The sequence below is a fragment of the Coptis chinensis genome, chromosome 2 (genome assembly GCF_015680905.1).
Source record: "Coptis chinensis isolate HL-2020 chromosome 2, ASM1568090v1, whole genome shotgun sequence".
NCBI classification, from domain to species: domain Eukaryota; kingdom Viridiplantae; phylum Streptophyta; class Magnoliopsida; order Ranunculales; family Ranunculaceae; genus Coptis; species Coptis chinensis.
The window spans coordinates 51394212-51418282 of NC_141457.1; the positions used below are offsets into that span (position 1 = coordinate 51394212).

The 24071-nt window shown below is 38.4% G+C and overlaps 1 long non-coding RNA gene across 1 annotated transcript; it reads right to left on the bottom strand.

The window, feature by feature from the left end:
* Window positions 1-3543: 3543 nt before the first annotated feature.
* LOC147516456 (uncharacterized) lies at window positions 3544-4744 on the bottom strand. Its single transcript, XR_015213676.1, has 2 exons — window positions 3912-4744; window positions 3544-3695 (listed from the first exon to the last, which is right to left on the bottom strand). It is a non-coding gene; the product is annotated as an uncharacterized LOC147516456 (long non-coding RNA).
* Between the last annotated feature and the right edge of the window lie 19327 nt (window positions 4745-24071).

The window sequence follows — 24071 nt, forward strand, 5'->3', positions numbered from 1 at the left end:
CAATAGTATTCGGTTTCACCACCGGGAGAATATCTCTGTGAAGTCAACGCCGCTTTCTGCTGAAAACCCTTGACTACTAGCCTCGCTTTGTATCTCTGGGAACCATCATGTTCCTCTTTGACTCTAAACACCCATTTGTTCTGTAGAGCCTTCTTGCCCATGGGTAGTTTGGCTAACTCCCATGTGCCATTAGAGATGAGGGACTTCATCTCATCTTGCATAGCAAGCTCCCACTTGCTTGCATCACTCACCTCCAATGCTTCATCATAGTATTGAGGCTCGCCACCATCAGTAAGTAGCAAGTAATTCACATAGGTGGAGGGCGGATATCTCGTACTCGGTACATGTGGCCTGGATGTCTTCCTTGGGGCACAAGGTGGAGATGGACTCGGTGGTGTATTATCCTCATTATTCTCTTAGTCACTACTACTGTCATCCTCTGACTGTGGGGCTCCTACTATACCACGACTTACATCGAAGTCTTCCAACTCAACATACTCTGTGCCGCTCTCTGTACCCGATTCCTTGGTTTGTGCTTCATCTCTGTCCTTGTACATCACCTTCTCATTAAACACAACATCTCTACTACGAATAATTTTCCAATTTTGATCATCCCAAAAGCAATACCCAAAATCATCACCGCCATAGCCGATGAAGGTGCACTTTAGTGACTTAGCATCAAGCTTGCTTCTAGCTTGGTCACTAATGTGGACATAGGACACACAACCAAACACCTTCAAATGGGAAAGGTTCACATCCTTTCCGCTCCACACTTCTTCTGGAATCTTAAAGTCCAAAGGTACTGATGGTCCTCTATTGATCAGGTAAGCTGTTGTGCTAACACTTTCTGCCCAGAACTTCTTGGGCAAGCCTGCTAGTGTACGCATACACCTAGCTCTCTCTGTCAGTGTTCTATTCATTCGCTCTGCAACCCCATTCTGCTGAGGTGTCCCTGGCAAAGTCTTTTCCATCTTGATGCCATTGTCAGCACAGTACTTCTTAAAACCTAAATCCTCATACTCTCCACCATTGTCGGATCTCAGCTTCCTTACTTTCAAGCTTGTCTCATTCTCAACCATGGCCTTCCAAGTCTTGAACACTTCAAATACTTCTGACTTGTGTCTTAAGAAATAGACCCACACCTTCCTAGTATGGTCATCAATGAAAGTCACAAAATATAATTTTCCACCAAGTGAAGAGACATTTGCTAGCCCCCAGACATCTGTATGAATCAACTCAAGCCTTCTAGCTTTTGGAGTCTGACCCATTCTCTGAAAACTCACCCGCTTCTGCTTTCCAAATACGCAGTTCTCACAGAAGTCAATTTCAGTCGACTGTAAGTTTGGGAGTTTACTAGAAGAGTGAAGGATTTTCATTCCTTTCTCACTCATGTGACCAAGTCTGCGGTGCCAAACATTCGGATCCTCTTTGCCATGTACCACGGCAATCGACTCACACCCATGTGTAGTCATATAGAGAGTACCATCTTTCTTACCATTTGCAACAATCATTGAACCCTTCGAGACCTTCCAAGTGTTACTGGTGAAGACTGTAACAAATCCTTCACTTGCCAATTGCCCCACAAAAATCAAATTCTTCCTCAAATCCGGAATGTGTCTGACATCCCTCAATAACCATGACGAGCCATTCATCTTGACATGCACGTCACCCTTGCCGACAATGTCACAAGGTTGGTCATCGCCGAGAAAGACCGTTCTAAGGTCACCTTCGGCGTAGTTCTCAAAGAACTCTCGATCTGAGGTAGCATGGAAAGATGCGTTGGAATCAAGTACCCAAGACTCCTTCTTTTGCTCCATCAAACATATCAAGGCATCATCTACTATCTCAACAACATTAGCTTCTTGATTCTTTTTCTTGTTCTTATTAATGTGTTGTTGTTTCTTGGTGTCGGGCAATTGGGACTATAGTGGTCAGGCCTACCACAGTTGTAGCATACAACTTCACTTAAGTTTCGAGGTTTGTGTTCAACGCTTTGCAATTGGGGGGCTTGAGATTTCGATCTCCCCCTCAACTTTTTCTTTAGTTTGACTTTCTTCTCCTACTTTCAGTGCTCAATGCCGACCCTAAAGTTGACCCCCGAAGATGACGATGACCCCGAAGATGACGGACAATCCTGTCTCCGGATTTCCTCGGTTAGTACCATACTAACAACGTGCTCAAACTTCAACTTGGTCATTCCCGCAGAGCCACTAATAGCCGCCATAGTCGCCTTCCAACTTGGAGGCAATTGTCCAAGTATCGCCAAAACTAGCACCTCATCACTAAATGTAATCTCAACCAACTCCAATTAGTCCTTAGTTTGGTTGAATTCATTTAGGTGATCCTTGAAGGAGGTCCCCTCCGACATTCTCATACTAAATAGCTTGGTGATCAAATAGACTTTGTTCGCGGCCGAGGGTTGTTCATACATCGTAGTAAGTACCTCCATGAGAGACTTCGCCGTCTTCTCGATTTTAATATTGAAGGCTACCGACTTCGAGAGACTCAATCGAATTGTGACCAATGCCTTTCTATCTTGCAAATCTCATTTGTCTTGCGGAATCTCATCGGTCTTCTCACTTATCAATGTTTCCATCAAATCCTTTTGATAGAGTATGTCCTCGATTTGCATCTTCAAATAGCCGAAGTTTGTTCCGTCAAACTTCTCTATCTTGTAGCTTTTCTTTTCGGTTGTCATGATTTCCACTTGAACCAACACAACGATGGAGTATCTCTCAGAGGAATTTCTTCAAACACCTAGCTCTCAATGCTAAAGGTGGAGTCTTTCCTCACACACCTTGTTCCAATGATTCAAAACCGTGCTCTGATACCACTTGTTGGGAGATTTCACTAGAAAGTCACACCTCGATCTAGCTACTTTCTATCCCAAATGATTTCAACTTGGAGATCACACCAAGGAAATCACCCATCCAAGACTTTGGTAGTTATCACAACAAACTCAAACAAGCAAAACCACTAATTTATCATCACCCATAACAAGCAAACAATAAATAAGGAAGTAAATATGCAAAGAGACATAAAAATGTAGGTGGTTCGGTAAATGTTACCTACATCCACACAAGAGCCGAGTTTCCTTTATAGCAAAGATTGAAGAGTTTACAAGAGATATCAAGAATCAAGAACAAGAGGCATCACTCAAACCCTAGCCCTCAATAGAGCTCCCACAATACCCAAGAAATGAATCTCTCAAAAGTTATCTCAAAACCCTATTCTATTTCCTTTATATATAAAATGGGCTTTGGGCCAAAATTTCGAAAAACAGTGAAAATTTCAGAAGGCATGAGCGCGGGTCGCACCTCGGCCAAGGCTAATCCGAGCGCGGGTCGCGCCCAGCTCCAGTAACTTTAGCGTGGGTCGCGCCTCCTCCAAAGCCAACCAGGGCGCGGGTCGCGCTCCCCTCTCCAAGCAGAAAAATTGTGACGCGGCATACGGACACCGGAGCAAAGCTCGACGGTTCCACAACCCAACACAAACAAGAATCATTCATTGAAATCCAAACAACAAAGTCTTTAAGAACTTACGTTAAGAATATTCACCTATATATTTACATTAAAAAATCAAAGACATGTACATACCGATTAACTCTTCATAAAATGTATTGGGCTTGTTCAGATAATCTTCTTCATTTCTACGAAGAATATCACTATATTAGTGCACCAAAAAAATGCAACTTTCTGCAAAAAAAAAAAAAAAAAAAAAATGTAAATACAATTAGATGCACATTATGAAGCCTAACTAATAGATCGAAAACCTCCAAATTGATTATCCTTGCGTAAATGGCAAAAAAAAATATAATTTGGTATACAAAAGTAGCAGATATTTAAACTCAAACTAAAAAGAAAGAGACAGTTTGAAAATTCATGTCATAGGCTGTATATTAGGCGACTTACTGAAATGTTCGTGAGTAGTGAAATTATCCGAACTTGCGTTGCAAATGTAACAGAGGTATCTGAAGCCACATCTTCTTCCATCGAGCCCTTTTCTAACTGATGATCTGGAGGCCGCTCACATGCAAGTAACCGTGTTCCCTTCTCTTAACAGGTTGACTGTCATGAATTGTCCTCTATTGACAAGTCTTCCACTGTCACCGTCTCTCAAATATTTGAAAGTGGATGACTGTAGTGAAATGGTACTGCAATCACTGAAGAGTCTGCATTTTGCTTGTCTTTCTTATCTTAAATTCTCTCGTCTTAGGGAGCTAATCTCTATTTCCCACATGGAAAAAAATAAAAAAAATGTTGCAAAACCTCACTGCTCTTCAAACTTTGTTCATTTGGTACTGCAACAAGCTTAAGACTCTGCCTACAGAGGTAGGAAATCTCATTAGACTTACAAGCTTGCGTATCCACGCTTGTGAGGAGCTTGCTTCCTTGCCAGAGGAAATGATAAATCTCTCCTCCCTCAAATCCCTCTCTGTCATTTCTTGTCGTGACCTCGTGTCTTTGCCGGAGGTAGGAAGGAGTTCACTCACAAATCTGGGCATCCTAGATTGTCCTATTCTGCAAAACTTGTCAGACGTGCTGAGACATCAAGCTACTCTCCAGGAGTTGCAAATTAACCAATGTCGCAAACTGGACTTGTCAAGTGTGGAATTTTAGCACGGCGTTTCCCTTCGAGATCTAAAGATTGAAAAATTACCTAAATTGACATGTTTTCCAGGGGGAATACGACACCTTCCTCTGCTTCAAACTTTGGCAATCACGGACTGTTCTGCCTTGATTTCTATACCAGATTGGATCGGGAGTCTCACAAAACTTCGGTCTCTGTGGATTTCTCCTGCTGTCAGAACCTTACAGTCTTGCCAGTTGGACTGCAATGCCTTACTTCCCTTGAAGTTCTAACAATTAGTGCATTACCTGAATTGAAATGTTTGTCAGATGGTATAGGACACCTTTCTGCGCTTCAAACTCCAGAAATAATCAAGTGTGAGGCCCTGACTTCTCTACCAGATCCACCAGGAGACTCACAAAACTTCAGGATATTAGTATTTTGTCCTGCAAGAACTTTACCACGTTGCCGGATGGACTGCAATACCTCACCAATGTTCGATCTCTTGAGATTGAATGTTGCCATCCTGAACTACGTAGACGATGTGAGAAGGACAGTGGGGAGGACTGGCACAAGATTGCCCACAATCCGAACCTTAAAGTTTTCTCAGCAATCTCGGGTAAGCACATAACCTTGATCTTCCTTACATATCTTCATAAAACATATGATACTAACTGACCATCTAACTCTTCATTTTCCACTCTAGCTCTTCATTCTTCATCCGACCCACCGTAGGGAGGTCTCTTGCGCTAGGGAGGGAAATAAACATGGTCATGTTTCGTGTCTTCTTGTCTGTCAGCTCTTTCATAAAATAATAATAATAATAATCTGCCTCTCAAATTACAGTTTTTTTTTATTATTATTATTCTTTTCAGTTTTACACCCATCTCGCTTAATTAATCTCTTCTCCAGAGTTTTACTTCTTCTCCAAAAAGCAATGTTCTTTACATATACGTATCATCCATTGATTACCGCATTGTGCAACCAACAGTGAACGATGGATTGCAATCCCTAAGTTCGGTCATTTCAAGTTTTTAAACTCTACTTTATTGAAATTCATCTTCTCCATGCAATTCCTATGTTATTTTCTTTCAAGGTCTTCCTTCTCACTGCGTCAAAGCCAGCAAGCGAAAAGTATTAGGATCCTAATCGTAGAACAATTGATTCACTTCAAGGGGAGTCTTCCTCCAACATTTTACTAACATAATTTGTCTGCTTTTATTCATAATCATCAATAGCATATATACAATGCACATATAACTACTGTGTAGACCCAGAGAATTCAATTCAATTCAGTTGTATATTTACTTGATTGAATTCTAAAGAGGTTACAATTGTTTATATAGAGGTTACAAACAAAGAAACAAAACAGTCGGTGACTTGAGAAACACGAAGCGGTGGCAAGCTGTCTTGTTTACCGAGACGAGGCGGGTTCATGATCTAGCTCTTGGACATCGAATGCCTGCAGCGCAGTCGTCAAGGCCCTTCGCCGGCTTTATTGAAAGAGCACAATCGCTCTCATACAAAGAAAAGCTATATACGCTTTCTACACTCCCCCTCAAGTTGGTGCATAGATATCAATCATGCCCAACTTGTCAACTGAGCTGTCAAACACCTTGTGAGATACACCTTTGGTAAGAACATCAGCTAATTGCTCCTCTAAGGTTACGAACGGACACCGAATAACCTTCTTGTCAAGATTTTCTTTAATAAAATGGCGATCAACCTCTACATGTTTTGTTCGATCATGCTGAACTGGGTTATGTGCAATTTGAATGGCGACTTGATTATCACAATGTTAATCCATAGGTTTTTGAAGCTTGAAGCCCAATTCCATCAAGACAGTACGGATCCATAACAATTCACATACTCCCTGTGCCAAACCTCGAAATTCAGCTTCTACACTCGATCTGGCAACAACTTTCTGCTTCTTACTACGCCAAGGTACAAGATTTCCACCAACAAAAGTGAAATATCTAGATGTAGAACGTCTATCAGTTCTATCACCAGCCAAATCTACATCTGTGTATCCGACAATATCCAATATATCATACTTTCCAAACAGTAAACCTTTGCCCGGTGCCTTCTTCAAATACTTCAAGATCTGAAAAGATCGTGATCCATATGTTCTTCACTAGGACAATGCATAAACTGACTAACCACACTCACAGCATAAGCAATATCAGGTCTCATATGAGAGAGATAAATTAACCTTCCTACAAGACGCTGATACCTTCTTTTATCAGTAGGAACTTGATCAAGATGAATGGCGAGTATGTCCATGATTCATCTCAATGGGTGTCTCCATTGGTTTGCAATCCAACATTCCTGTTTCAGCAAGCAAATCTAGGACATATTTCCTCTGTGAGAGTGAAATCTCCTTTTTAGACCTTGCAACTTCAATACCCAGAAAATACTTCAGTTGTCCTAGATCCTTCATTTCAAATTCTGCCGACAAATACTTCTGCAATTCATTTATTTCCTTCGGATCATCCCCTGTAACGATCATGTCATCAACATACACAATTAGAGCTGTAATTTTACCATCCTTGTGTTTGATAAACAAGGTATGATCAGAATTACTCTGTTTGTACCCAAAAACTCTCATTGTCTGTGTAAGTCTTCCAAATCAAGCTCTTAAAGACTGTTTCAAGCCATACAAATTAAGCCTTCTTCAATTTACACACCTTCCCAACATCTTTGGGATTGTTCTTCACACCTGGAGGCATATCCATATATACTTCTTCCTCCAAATTCCCGTTTAGGAATGCATTCTTCACATCAAGTCGGGTGCGGGGGCAATCTTTATTTGTCGCAGTTTAAATTAAAATTCGAACCGTATTGATTTTAAGCCACAAGTGTGAAAGTCTCCTCATAATCAATTCCATAACGTGTGTGTATCCCTTGGCAACCAATCTCGCCTTATATCTATTAATAGTTCCATCTGCATTAAGCTTCACAGTAAACACCCAACGACATCCAACAGTCTTCATTCCAACAGGCATATCAACTACCTCCTATGTTACATTCTTTTGAAGGGCTTCCAATTCTTCATTCATTACTTTCTTCCATTTTGGATCTTTCGAAGCATCCTGCACGTTACTAGGAATAGATACAGTAGATAATTGATTTATGACAAGTACATGTGACTCAGAAAGGCTATGGTTAGACATAGAGTTAGCTATAGGATATTTGGCATTGGCTTTGATGTCTGGTTCATATTGTTTCTTAGGAACTCCCTTACTCGCTCTTTGTGATTGTCTAGGTTCAAGACTTTCTAACCCAATAGATTCATTAACGGTTATAGGAGGTACCTGAGGTGGATCATGTTGATCGAGATCTTCAGTTATTGATGTAGAAGGGAAAATGTCGTGTACTACCATTTTAGATACATCCGGCTCATGTGCTACATTTTTAGATACATCCGGATCATGTGTTTCTATCTCTACTGCTACAGGATAAATATCTGCTTCAGGAACTTCAAATCGTTCCTCCAAGTGTTCCAATTCCCCAAAGACATCAGGATTCCCTTCACCATCACTCTCCCCCTGAAGGGAAGACTGGGAAACTCCGCCTGAGTAATACGGGTCGGATTCATGGAATGAGACATCAAGAGATATATGCATCTTGTCAATAATGGGATCATAACACCTATACCCTTTATGAAACTCGGCATAACACACAAAAATGCACTTCTTCGCATGAGGATCAAGTTTACTTCGTTCTGGTTGTGGGATATGGACATAAGCTGTACATCCAAACACCCGAGGCTCCAAGTTAGGCATGGATGAGATGGACAAAAGTGTATGGAGTTTCTGATAAGAATTCTGGAACTCAATTACCCATGAGGGAGTACGGTTATAACATAGGCTGCTGATTTCACTACTTCACCCTAATAGGATCGAGGTGCATTCATGTCAAACAAGGAAGCACGAACAACTTCCAACAACTTTTTTCTTTTCTTCCGCTAAACCATTTTGTTGGGGGTACCGAATTGGAGGTTTGATGACGAATTCCAATTTACCGGCAAAATTCAGATATGAGGCCATTCACAAATTCTCCACCATTATCAGACTGAAAGACCCTGATAGATTGTTGATACTGTGTTGCCACCATTTTATAAAAAAATAGTAAACATCCCATATACATCACTTTTGTGTTTCAGTAATGACACCCAAGTCATGCGAGTGCAATCATCAATAAAGGTCACATAATAGCGAACTCTAGAAAATGAAGAAACTTTGGCAGGACCCCAAACATCAGAATGAATTTTCATAAAAAGAACAGGACATCTATTAATACTTGGTGAATAAGAAATACGGTGGCTCTTGGCCAGTTCACAAATGTCATAATGAAACTCAGAATCACTAACAACTGAAAATAACTGAGGTTGCAACCTCTTAAGATAACTAAACGAAAGATGACCTAACCGACGATGTCATAACCACACAACTTCTTTTGCATTCTCGACCCTATTGACCTGATTAGCTTGCCCCAGAGAATTCTTCTATTTCTCTCCAGTTTCTGTCAAATCCAGATAGTACAGTTTCCCCTTTCTAACACCATAAGGATGGATAGAACAGTTTCCCCTTTCTAAATCCAGATAGACTTGTTGAGTCAAAATGTCCTAAAAAACACAGAAGGATGAATAGAACGTCACAGTACATGCAAGTGCTAGAATGATTTGACAAACAGACAATAGGTTATAAGCAAGGAATGGAACAACTAAGACAGATTCAAGAGTGGGGGTTTTAGATAACATAATAGAACCTTCTCCGCTAACCGGAGTTGGAGTACCATCTGTGTCACACCCCGAATTTCGACAGAATTCGGAAAAAACATTATTTGTCCCCGACCGCCCGATCTCCTCGGGTGTGACGACTCTCCACTCCCAAAAGCCCATAAACAGGTTTTAAAATATCGCGGATAATTAAAAGCCAATAAAAATTTTAACTTAAACAATGATCATCTTTATTATAAAACAATTTACAAATGAAAATGCAAATAACCTTATCTCAACCGAAAATCTATATCACCTCGAGAAAAAAAAAACTTATCCCGAGATCTAACGCTTAACGCAAAACCACAAGCAGCTAAACCAATCTTCTTCATCACTAAACCTCGTCAAGACTTATCAACTATGTTCATTGAATGAACACACCCGATAAACAAACATGCAAAATCGGGTTGACATTATAAAAATCTTTGGTGTGAGTAGCTCTAAAAACAACATATACTTATACAAATATATACATAATCCATACGGCAGTTAGTTCCTCCACCGAGGCGCCTTAACTTTCAACAACTAATATAACATACTTAAGTACAATAATCTAGGCAGGTAGTTCCTCCACTGAGGCGCCTTAACTTCCAACAACTAATACAACATACCATACGCATAATAAAAAGGCATTTAGTTCCTCCACGAGGCGCCTTAGGTTCTAACTAAACTACTAACCAGCCAAACATATACAATCATCTATCTAGAGATATATCATTAACAAATATATTACCATAATTATATTAATTAAGGTTTTCTTTGCGTGTCCCTAAAATCACGTCGTATCTATGTCTTACCTAGTTTCCCTGGCTACCACAATCGCAAACCCAACGCCGAACATGTACATCCACATGCCTCCCTTACATAATGAGCCACTCCGTGCGTAACCACCACGAAATGGGATCGCGACACCGTAAAATCCTCACACGGAAGCCAAATCTATGTAAGCACCGCCACTATTCGGCATAAAATATTATGCATCATCGTTCTATTTTCTTAACGGAATAATCAAAGCACTATTAAATTTCGCCAGAGGGGCGCCCGCGGCCATTCAAATTTTAACCGAACGCGGAAAGGGCCGCCCGGCCATTCGGATTAACCGGAACGCCGAAAGGGCCAATCACATGAGTTGTGGTAGTCGGGTTCTAGGATTTTCGTTATGTAATTTATTCAGTGTCATACATTAATGACTCATAAACATTTCTACTATATCACGTGCGGTCAATTACCTTATTGCACTAAGCCATAATATCTAGAAACATCTCAATTATATCTCATAGTCACTTTCGCTTTTTTTTTTTCGTGCTGCAATATATTATTGCACAACGCCACACAGGTGGTGGGCAAATATTCACCGATCTTATACTAGCATCTCACATATAAAATAATGGAGTGTATATACATTTCTCCAAGATATTGCATCAATATATTATAACGTATTATATCATGTCATGTCACAATGCTTCCACGTATCGCATACATTATTTATTATAACGTATCAGGAATATAATGTCTCCTAACATCTCAATATCGTCACGTGTCAAAAATACACAACATCACTGTCAAATCTTTCTTGAGAAATGACTAACCAATTATGCAGGTTTCCGTACCATTTTATTTTATGGCTTGTCCATACAATATACAACATAAAACGTAGCACAATTAGACAGTCAAAAAGTCTACAATCAAAGCCCAATATTTATATACTTTACACACTACTCACGTCAAATCTTAATTAGATAATGACCAACCAAGTTATACAATATCAACAATATTTTCTTACTATATATATCCATATGATCAAATATGTGAAAAACTGGAAAAGTCAATCGGTCAAAGTCAACCGTCAATGGTCAACGGTCAACACGCCATGGTCAAGGTCAAAGTCCACATGTCCCGGTCAAAGTCAAAGTCCATGTGTCCCGTCAAAAGTCAAACGTCTCGGTCAAAGTCAACAGTCCCCGGTCAAAGTCAAACTGTCCCGGTCAAAGTCAACAGTCTGTCAAAAGTCAAAGTCAAACCGTCAAAGTCAAAGTCAAACCACCCTGGTCAAAGTCAACCAGTCCCGTCAAAGTCAAACCAGTCCCATCAAAGTCAAACTGTCGTTTTCGTGTTCGACAAGTCCAGGGTCATAGCCATGGTTCATGGCTAAGGTCAAAGGTGTATGGCTCATGGGCTCATGGCCAAGGTCATGGTTCGGACCCAACTGGCCAAGCCCAAACCTTAGAACCCGAAAGTCTAAACAGTGAAAGGCCCATGTAGATCTATTTTAAGTCCAATGGACTGGTCCATGCAATATTAAAAACCGCCCAAAACAAGTAAGGGTTCTGGTCTAAAAATACAAATGAAACGGGCCATAGACTAATATTAGAACTGGTCCCAAAACTTAATTAAATTGGGCCCAAACAAAACCAAAAGAAACTGGCCCAACCTAACTAATGTGGTCCGAAAATTTAACTGAAATTTCGGCCCAACTCCCACTGAAATTTCGGCCACATAAAAGAAATTTGGCCCCAAACCAAACCTTGAAATTTCGCCCAACTAACAAAATAGACTAAAGCCCAAACAAAACTTAAGGTTTCTCGCCCAAGGCCCAAACCGAAATCGCCAACGAAGCATCATCTTCTCCATTCTCTCCTCCACCACCACCACCAAAATCCGCCACCACAAATCCTAATCGGCCACCCATCCAACCTAAGCGGTTTGACTCATTTCAACAACCCCTACAACTTTAGTAAATCACGAAAACCGAAAATCATACAATCCAAAATCATCCTAATTCTAGATCTGAAAATCGCGACCGCCATTGATGGAGCTTCGAGCGAGGCTCAATCGGCAGTCCAACCATCCCCACTACCACCAAACATCAAACACCAACTCACCATACCACAAAAAACGGTTCAAACACAAATAATTAATACCGCAAAAATCAAAGTCCTCGGAATGGCGGTAATGCCATTGACGGATTCAAGCTCCAAACCGCCCCAAACAAAGACTCACTCCAACGACCCCCATCACCTCCAACATAATCCCACTACTCCAAACATCCTAACCCAACACAACAAAACAAATTAAACCAAAACACAGCCCAAACGGCAAAAATTTACATGCACGCTGTCGAAGACGGAGCTTCGGCCCGATATCAACCCACGACCCCAACAAGTTTTACTATATATCAATGATGAACCAAGCACCCACAGTTCCATCGTTCGGCCTAAAAGCTCGGAAACCGCGTTATTCAAAATCGACAAAACACGATGATGGCGTCGAATAAAAAGCAATATCATGAAAGCGGTATATATAAACATAAACATTAAACAATATACCCGATACATAATTAAAAACATAAATCCGGTGAAATAGCCAAATAGCTACTCACCTGAATTAAAACCCGACGAATCCTCCGTAGTCCGAACCGTCGCGCTCCACCCTCCAGAAATTCAGCTTTTATCTTTGCCTCCATTTTTAATATTTTTATTATTTTATGAACCCTATTTTCTAGAAAAAAGTGTTTATATACTTGGGTCCGAAACCCAAGCCCAACACCGACTCGGGCCCAAAACCAGGCCCACGTATCTCGAGTCCGGTCCGACGAATTTTGAAAATAAATAATTAAATAATTTAATTAATAAATAGAAAAATACGTATTTAAAAATACGGGCGTTACAGCTATACACATCTCAAAAGAATCTCGTCCCGAGATTCGGACGTAAAGCTATACGAACAAAACGTTGGTTATTAACTTAGAACCTATACAAGAATGCAGGTTGATTAAACTTAAGCAAGATAACATTGGTATTAATTATTATTAAATAATTTCTGAATATATGTCATCATGCCATTACAAAACCTATTACAGTTTAGCTGTCTATATTAAAACAAATTATTATTGTCACTTAAACGCAAGATAAATACATCATTTCTCATTAGCATGTAGTTTCTTAACACGTTGCAGTCTCTACGAAAAATTAATATTCTACGTAACTAATCAATAATATGGAGAAAGTTCATCCTGGTATAAAACATTATGGAGTCTTTCATTATTATGCATAAAAGAAAATTAGTGTCCTGATACACTTAAAACAAAAATTACTCATGTCATTGATACTAAAATAAAACTTTATATTTAATTTAGTCATGCTCTCAGAAATATTAAATTTTAAAACAACCCTTGAATCCTAATTCATGCTTGCAACTGGATCAAATATAGCACGTATTCAAAAAATAATTTTTCATGTTCCTCTATCAAAATCATATAGACTGAAACAAAACAATTAAGAGTAAATACTCGAATATGCCAAAATCATGTGAAACTAATTTAACGATATTAATCAATCATGTCATAATTTATAGGCACGACACACTTATAAGACAAAATAAAAATCCGTTTGTTGTGGAAATACGATCATCATTATATTAAGACATCCTCTACATAAATTAAAAATAACAATTATCACCATTATTTTAATTAATCATTAGTAACGTGACCTTAAGAAAACAATCTACACATGCATGTTTTCTTGGTACAACAATATTAATCATCACATACGCACAGTAATAGTTCATCTATATACAATATATAAACGTGTATACGCAGGTATACACATCTCAAAAAGAATACACGTGTATACGCAAGTATACACATCTCAAAAAGAATACACGTGTATACGCAAGTATACACATCTCAAAAAGAACACACGTGTATACGCCAGTATACACATCTCCAAAAGAATAAACGTGTATACGCAAGTATACACATCTCAAAAAGAATACACGTGTATACACAAGTATACACGTCTCAAAAAGAATACACATATATTTTATTATATTATTCAGTCTATTTCTAACTAATCACCTCTAACAGATTAATCTCTTATACTTCAAAATACTATTCATCCATTAACGTGTATGAGTGAGACGAGATAGTTCCTCCAACACCGAGGCAATTAGTTCCTTACTCAGTACGTCATAAAGTCATCACTTAATGCAGCTCATGCAATATAGATTAAATATCTTATTATTTCTTAAATAATAACATAATACTCAAATACAAAGTTCACAAACATGTTATTGCACTTAATCCATAATCCATGTGAAAATGAACACAAACAATAAAACAACATTATAACAGCACACATCATCTTGATCAAATCCATTAATAATTAACATATTACACATATAACCACTCCTCATATGATAAGGAAAAATAAAAGCATTTCATATGCACTCCACAAGAGTAACTAATATAAATATACACATTACACGTACAAACAAATCAAGAAAAATATTGACTCTCTTTGTTTCTATATCTCTTTCATTTTATTTGTAAAAATAAAACAACTAGCGGAAATAGTTTTGAAAATAAAACTTCTTAAACACTACCCATAAACCACGATCCGAGAATCACCTAGACTCACCCTAGTCTAAGCTAACCAAAGGCTCGATACAAAATCATTACACCCCTCGATTTCGATGAGTCTGAAAAACATTATTTGTCCCCTCGACCACTTCGATCTCCGATGTGTGACGACGACTCTCCACTCCCAAAAGCCCATAAACAGTTTTTAAAATATCGCGGATAATTAAAAGCCAATAAAAATTTTAACTTAAAACAATTAAATCATCTTTATTATAAAACAATTTACAAATGAAAATGCAAATAACCTTATCTCAACTGAAAATCTATATCACCTCAAGAGAAAACAAAACTTATCCCGAGATGCAACGCTTAACGCAAAACCACAAGCAAAGAACCAATCTTCTTCATCACTAAACCTCATCAAGACTTATCAACTATGTTCATTGAATGAACACACCCGATAAGCAAACATGCAAATCGGGTCAAGATTATAAAATCTTTGGTGTGAGTAGCTCTAAAACAACATATATACTTATACAAATATATACATAATCCATAATGGCAGCTTAGTTCCTCCACCGAGGCTTTTTAACTTTCAACAACTAATATAACATACTTAAGTACAATAATCTAGGGGGTAGTTCCTCCAATCGAGGCCTTTAACTTCCAACAACTAAACAACATACCATACGCGATAATAAAAGGCATTTAGTTCCTCCACGAGCGCTTAGGTTCTAACTAAACTACTAACCACCAAACATATACAATCATCTATCTAGAGATATATCATTAACAAATATATTACCATAATTATATTAATTAAGGTTTTCTTTGCGTGTCCTAAAAATCACGTCAGATCTATGTCTTACCTAGTTTCCCTGGCTACCACAATCGCAAACCCAACCAACATGTACATCCACATGCCTCCCTTTACATAATGAGCCACTCCGCGCGTAACCACCCCGAAATGATGCCGCGACACCGTAAATCCTCACACCGGAAGCCAAATCTATGTAAGCCGCCACTATTCGGATAAAATATTATGCGCATCATCGCTCTATTTTGCGACGGAATAATCAAGCTTAATTATTCGGCTACGCCAGCCGGGAGGGCCGGGCCATTCGAAATTAACTCGAACGCCGGAAGGTCAGGGCCCATTCAGATTAATCAAACGCCGGAAGGGCCAATCACATGAGTTGTGGTAGTCGGGTTCTAGGATTTTCGTTATGTAATTTATTCAGTGTCATACATTAATGACTCATAAACATTTCTACTATATCACGCGTCGCAGTCAATTACCTTATTGCACTAAGCCATAATATCTAGAAACATCTCAATTATATCTCATAGTCACTTTCGTTTTTTTCACGTCAATATATTATTGCACAACGCCACACTTCCCGGGTGGGCAAATATTCACCAATCTTTATACTTAGCATCTCACATATAAAATAATGGAGTGTATATACATTTCTCCAAGATATTGCATCAATATATTATAACGTATTATATCATGTCATGTCACAATGCTTCCACGTGATCGCATACATTATTTATTATAACGATCGTCGAATATAATGTCTCCTAACATCTCAATATCGCCACGCGTCAAAAATACACAACATCATCATCAAATCTTTCTTAGATAATGACTAACCAATTATGCGTGTTTTCGTACCATTTTATTTTATGGCTTGTCCATACAATATACAACATAAAACGTAAGACAATTAGGATACCAAAAAGTCTACAATCAAAGCCCAATATTTATATATTTTTTACACACTACTCACGCCAAATCTTAATTAGATAATGACCAACCAAGTTATACAATATCAATATATTTTCTTACTATATATATCCATATGATCAAATATGTGAAAACCTGAAAAGTCAACGGTCAAAGTCAAGCCAAAGTCAACCGGTCAATGGTCAACGGTCAACACGCCATGGTCAAGGTCAAAGTCCACATGTCCCGGTCAAAAGTCAAAGTCCACATGTCCCGGTCAAAGTCAAACCGTCCCGGTCAAAGTCAACAGTCCCGGTCAAAGTCAAACCGCCCCGTCAAAAGTCAACGTGTCCCGGTCAAAGTCAAACCGTCTCCGGTCAAAAGTCAACCGTCCCTGGTCAAAGTCAACGTGTCCCGGTCAAAGTCAATGTGTCTGATCAAAGTCAAACCGCGTTTTCGTGTTCGACAAGTTCATAGGTCATAGCCATGGTTCATGGCTAAGTCAAAAAGGTATGGCTATGGCTCATGGCCAAGGTCATGGTTCGGACCTAACCGCCAAGCCCAAACCTTAAACCCGAAGTCTAAAACAAAAAAGGCCCATGTAGATCTATTTTAAGTCCAATGGACCGGTCCCATGCAATATTTAAAACCGCCCAAAAAGCGGTTAAAGGGGTTCGGCCTAAAATACAAAATGAAACGGGCCATAGACTAATATTAGAACCGGTCCCAAAACTTAATTAAATTGGGCCCAAACAAAACCAAAAGAAACTGCCCAACCTAACTAATGTGGTCCAAAATTTAATCGAATTTCGCCCAACTCCCAATGAAATTTCGCCACATAAAAAAAAATTGGCCCCAAACCAAACCTTGAAATTTCGCCCAACTAACAAAATAGACTAAAGCCCAAAACAAAACTTAAGGTTTCGCCCAAGGCCCAAACCGAAATCGCCAACAAACATCATCTTCTCCAATTCTCTCCTCCACCACACCACCAAAATCCGCCACCACAAATCCTAATCGGCCACCCATCCAACCCAAGCGGGTTTGACTCATTTCAACAACCCCTACAACTTTAGTAAATGCTAAAACCGAAAATCATACAAATCCGAAAAATCATCCTAATTCTAGATCCGAAAATCGCGACCGCCATTGATGGAGCTTCGAGCTTCAATCGGCAAATCCCAACCATCCCCACTACCACCAAACATCAAACACCAACTCACCATACCACAAAACAAATTCAAACACAAATAATTAATACACAAAAATCAAAGTCCTCGGTAATGGCGAGATGCCATTGACGGATTCAAGCTCCAAACCGCCCCAACAAAGACTCACTCACGACCCCCATCACCTCCAACATAATCCCACTACTCCAAACATCCTAACCCAACACAACAAAACAAATTAAACCAAAAACACACAGCCCAAACGGCAATTTGCAAAATGTCGAAAGACGGAGCTTCGACAAACCGATATCAACCCACCTACCCCAACAAGTTTTACTATATCAACAAAGAAACCAAGTATCCACGTTCCATCGCTCGACGGTCTAAAAGCTCAAGAACACAAGATTCAAAATCGACAAAACACGATGACGCGTCGAATAAAGCAATATCATGAAAGCGGATATATAAACATAAACATTAAACAATATACCCGATACACGAAAACCATAAATCGTGAAATAGCCAAATAGCTACTCACCAATTAAAACCCGAATTAATCCTCCTCGAGGTCCCAACCGTCGCATCCACTCCCACCTCCGTAAATTCAGCTTTTATCTTTGCCTCCATTTTTAATATTTTTTATTATTTTATGAACCTTATTTTCTAGAAAAAAGTGTTTATATACTTGGGTCCGAAACCCAAGCCCAACACCGACTCGGGCCCAAAACCAGGCCCACGTATCTCGAGTCCGGTCCGACGAATTTTGAAAATAAATAATTAAATAATTTAATTAATAAATAGAAAAATACGATTTAAAATATCACGGGCAAGCATAAAATTTATACATCTCAAAAGAATCTCGTCCCCGAGATTCGGACGTAAAGCTATACGAACAAAACGTTGGTTATTAACTTAGAACCTATACAAGAATGCAGGTTGATTAAACTTAAGCAAGATAACATTGGTATTAATTATTATTAAATAATTTCTGAATATATGTCATCATGCCATTACAAAACCTATTACAGTTTTAGTCAGCCTATATTAAAACAAATTATTATTGTCACTTAAACGCAAGATAAATACATCATTTCTCATTAGCATGTAGTTTCTTAACACGCTAAATCTCTACTTAAAAAATAATATTCTACGAACTAATCAATAATATGGAGAAAGTTCATCCCGGTATAAAACATTATGGAGTCTTTCATTATTATGCATAAAAGAAAATTAGTGTCCTGATACACTTAAAACAAAAATTACTCATGTCATTGATACTAAAATAAAACTTTATATTTAATTTAGTCATGCTCGTAAATATTAAATTTTAAAACAACCCTTGAATCCTAATTCATGCTTGCAACTGGATCAAATATAGCACGTATTCAAAAAATAATTTTTCATGTTCCTCTATCAAAATCATATAGACTGAAACAAAACAATTAAGAGTAAATACTCGAATATGCCAAAATCATGTGAAACTAATTTAACGATATTAATCAATCATGTCATAATTTATAGGCACGACACACTTATAAGACAAAATAAAAATCCGTTTGTTGTGGAAATACGATCATCATTATATTAAGACATCCTCTACATAAATTAAAAATAACAATTATCACCATTATTTTAATTAATCATTAGTAACGTGACCTTAAGAAAACAATCTACACATGCATGTTTTCTTGGTACAACAATATTAATCATCACATACGCACAGTAATAGTTCATCTATATACAATATATAAACGTGTATACGCAGGTATACACATCTCAAAAAGAATACACGTGTATACGCAAGTATACACATCTCAAAAAGAATACACGTGTATACGCAAGTATACACATCTCAAAAAGAACACACGTGTATATGCCAAAGATATACATCTCCAAAGAATAAACGCGTGTATACTAAGTATACACATCTCAAAAAGAATACACGTGTATACACAAGTATACACGTCTCAAAAAGAATACACATATATTTTATTATATTATTCAGTCTATTTCTAACTAATCACCTCTAACAGATTAATCTCTTATACTTCAAAATACTATTCATCCATTAACGTGTATGAGTGAGACGAGATAGTTCCTCCAACACCGAGGCAATTAGTTCCTTACTCAGTACGTCATAAAGTCATCACTTAATGCAGCTCATGCAATATAGATTAAATATCTTATTATTTCTTAAATAATAACATAATACTCAAATACAAAGTTCACAAACATGTTATTGCACTTAATCCATAATCCATGTGAAAATGAACACAAACAATAAAACAACATTATAACAGCACACATCATCTTGATCAAATCCATTAATAATTAACATATTACACATATAACCACTCCTCATATGATAAGGAAAAATAAAAGCATTTCATATCCACTCCACAAGAAAGTAACTAATATAAATATACACATTACACGCATAAACAAATCAAGAAAAAATATTGACTCTCTTTTGTTTCTATATATCTTTTCATTTTATTTGTAAAAATAAAACAACTAGCGGAAATAGTTTTGAAAATAAAACTTCTTAAACACTACCCATAAACCACGATCCGAGAATCACCTAGACTCACCCTAGTCTAAGCTAACCAAAGGCTCTGATACCAAACTGTCACACCCCGAATTTCGACAGAATTGGGAAAAAACATTATTTGTCCCCGACCCTTCGATCTCCGATGTGTGACGCACTCTCCACTCCCAAAAGCCCATAAACAGTTTTAAAATATGCGGATAATTAAAAGCCAATAAAAATTTTAACTTAAACAACAGTCATCTTTATTATAAAACAATTTACAAATGAAAATGCAAATAACCTTATCTCAACTGAAAATCTATATCACCTCAAGAGAAAACAAAACTTATCCTGAGATGCAACGCTAACGCAAACCACAAGCAAAGAACTTCTTCTTCATCACTAAACTCACAAGACTTATCAACTATGTTCATTGAATGAACACACCCGATAAGCAAACATGCAATCGGGTCAAGATTATAAAAATGCCAGTGTGAGTAGCTCTAAAACAACATATACTTATACAAATATATACATAATCCATACGGTGCTTAGTTCCTCCACCGGTGCCTTTAACTTTCAACAACTAATATAACATACTTAAGATAATAATCTAGGCGGTGTAGTTCCTCCAATCGAGGCGCTTTTAACTTCCAACAACTAATACAACATACCATACGATAATAAAAGGCATTTAGTTCCTCCACGGTGCTTTTAGGTTCTAACTAAACTACTAACCAAACATATACAATCATCTATCTGAGATATATCATTAACAAATATATTACCATAATTATATTAATTAAGGTTTTCATGTCCCTAAAATCACGTCAGATTCTATGTCTTACCTAGTTTCCCTCGGCTACCACAATCGCAAAACCCAACGCCCGAACATGTACATCCACATGCCTCCCTTTACATAATGAGCCACTCCGCGCGCGTAACCACCCCGAAATGGATGCCGCGACACCGTAAATCCTCACACCTGGAAGCCAAATCTATGTAAGACCGCCACTATTCTAAGATAAAATATTGGCGATCATCGCTCTATTTTGCGAACGGAATAATCAAGCCACTATTATTCGGGCTAAGCCAGGTGAGGGCGCCATTCATTCATTTTAATCAAACGCCGAAGGGTCCCGGGCCATTCAGATTAACTCAAACGCCGTAAGGGCCAATCACATGAGTTGTGGTAGTCGTTCTAGGATTTTCGTTATGTAATTTATTCAGTGTCATACATTAATGACTCATAAACATTTCTACTATATCATGCGCGGTGTCAATTACCTTATCAGCACTAAGCCATAATATCTAAAACATCTCAATTATATCTCATAGTCACTTTCGCTTTTTTTCACGCGTACAATATATTATTGCACAACACCACACTCCGCGGTAAATATTCACCAATTATATAAAGATCTCACATATAAAATAATGGAGTGTATATATATTTCTCCAAGATATTGCATCAATATATTATAACGTATTATATCATGTCATGTCACAATGCTTCCACGATCGCATACATTATTTATTATAACGATCGAATATAATGTCTCCTAACATCTCAATATCGCCACGCCATGTCAAAATACACAACATCATCATCAAATCTTTTCTTAGATAAATGACTAACCAATTATATAGTGTTTCCGCATTCATTTTATTTTATGGCTTGTCCATACAATATACAACATAAAACGTAGAAGACAATTAGGATACCAAAAGTCTACAATCAAAGCCCAATATTTATATATACTTTACACACTACTCACGCCAAATCTTAATTAGATAATGACCAAACCAAGTTATACAATATCAACAATATTTTTTTACTATATATATCCATATGATCAAATATGTGAAAAACCTGGAAAAGTCAATCATTCAAGTCAACCACAATGGTCAATCGACGGTCAACACGCCATGGTCAAGGTCAAAGTCCACATGTCCCGGTCAAAAAGTCAAAGTCCACATGTCCCGGTCAAAGTCAAACCGTCCCGGTCAAAGTCAAAATGTGTCCCGTCAAAGTCAAACCGTCTCCGGTCAAAGTCAACAGTCCCTGGTCAAAGTCAAACCGTCCCCTGTCAAAGTCAAACCGTCCGGGTCAAAGTCAATGTGTCCTGGTCAAAGTCAAACAGTCCCGATCAAAAGTCAAACTGTTGTGTTTTTCGACAAGTTTAGTGGTCATAAATGTGGTTCATGGCTAAGGTCAAAGGTGTATGGCTCAGCCATGGCCAAGGTCATTGGTTCGGACCTAACTCGCCAAGCCCAAACCTTAACCCGAAAAGTCTAAACAAATGAAAAAGTGCCCATGTAGATCTATTTTAAGTCCAATGGACCTGGCCCATTTAATATTAAAACCGCCCAAAACAGATTAAAGGGGTTCGGTCTAAAAATACAAATGAAACGGGCCATAGACTAATATTAGAACTGGTCCCAAAACTTAATTAAATTGGGCCCAAACAAAACCAAAAGAAACTGGCCCAACCTAACTAATGTGGTCCGAAAATTTAACTGAAATTTCGGCCCAACTCCCACTGAAATTTCGGCCACATAAAAGAAATTTGGCCCCAAACCAAACCTTGAAATTTCGGCCCAACTAACAAAATAGACTAAAGCCCAAACAAAACTTAAGGTTTCGGCCCAAGGCCCAAACCGAAATCGCCAACAGTGCATCATCTTCTCCAATTCTCTCCTCCACCACCACCAAAATCCGGCCACCACAAATCCTAATCGGCCACCCAATCCAACCTAGCGGTTTGACTCATTTCAACAACCCCTACAACTTTAGTAAATGCGAAAACCGAAAATCATACAATCCGAAAATCATCCTAATTCTAGATCTGAAAATCGCGACCGCCATTGATGGAGCTTCGAGCTTCAATCGGCAGTCCCAACCATCCCCACTACCACCAAACATCAAACACCAACTCACCATACCACAAAACAGTTCAAACACAAATAATTAATACACAAAAATCAAAGTCCTCAGTAATGGCAGTAATGCCATTGACGGATTCGAAGCTCCAAACCGCCCCCAACAGCACTCACTCACGACCCCCATCACCTCCAACATAATCCCACTACTCCAAACATCCTAACCCAACACAACAAAACAAATTAAACCAAAAACACAGCCCAAACGGCAGCCATGCACGCCTGTCGAAGACGGAGCTTCGACAGCCCGATATCAACCCACGACCCCAACAAGTTTTACTATATCAACAGTGAACCAGTACCCACAGTTCCACGTTCGACAGTCTAAAAGCTCAGTAACACAGTATTCAAAATCGACAAAACACGATGACGTCGAATAAAGCAATATCATGAGCAGTATATATAAACATAAACATTAAACAATATACCCGATACACGAAAACCATAAATCCGGTGAAATAGCCAAATAGCTACTCACCTGAATTAAAACCCGACGAATCCTCCGTAGTCCGAACCGTCGCGCTCCACCCTCCAGAAATTCAGCTTTTATCTTTGCCTCCATTTTTAATATTTTTATTATTTTATGAACCCTATTTTCTGAAAAAGTGTTTATATACTTTGTCCAAACCCAAGCCCAACACCGACTTCGGGCCAAAACCAGGCCACGATCTCGAAATCCGGTCCGATTTAATTTCAAAATAAATAATTAAATAATTTAATTAATAAATAAAAAAAATCGTGTTTAAAAATACGCTGCTATAATCTGCAGTAGAAACAGTGGTTTGAGGTGAAACTCTAAGACTTTCCATAAGGCTAGGGTCATTTGTCATATGGTCAGATGCACCTGAATCAATTATTCATGTACTATTCGAAATAACCTTACCATTTATACCTGATTGAGTTACATTAGCCGAAACATGGTCAGGATGTCCATGGACAGCATTAGCAATGGCAGCCTTGCTTATAATTTTTCGTGGCCTCTTTGCGAAGTC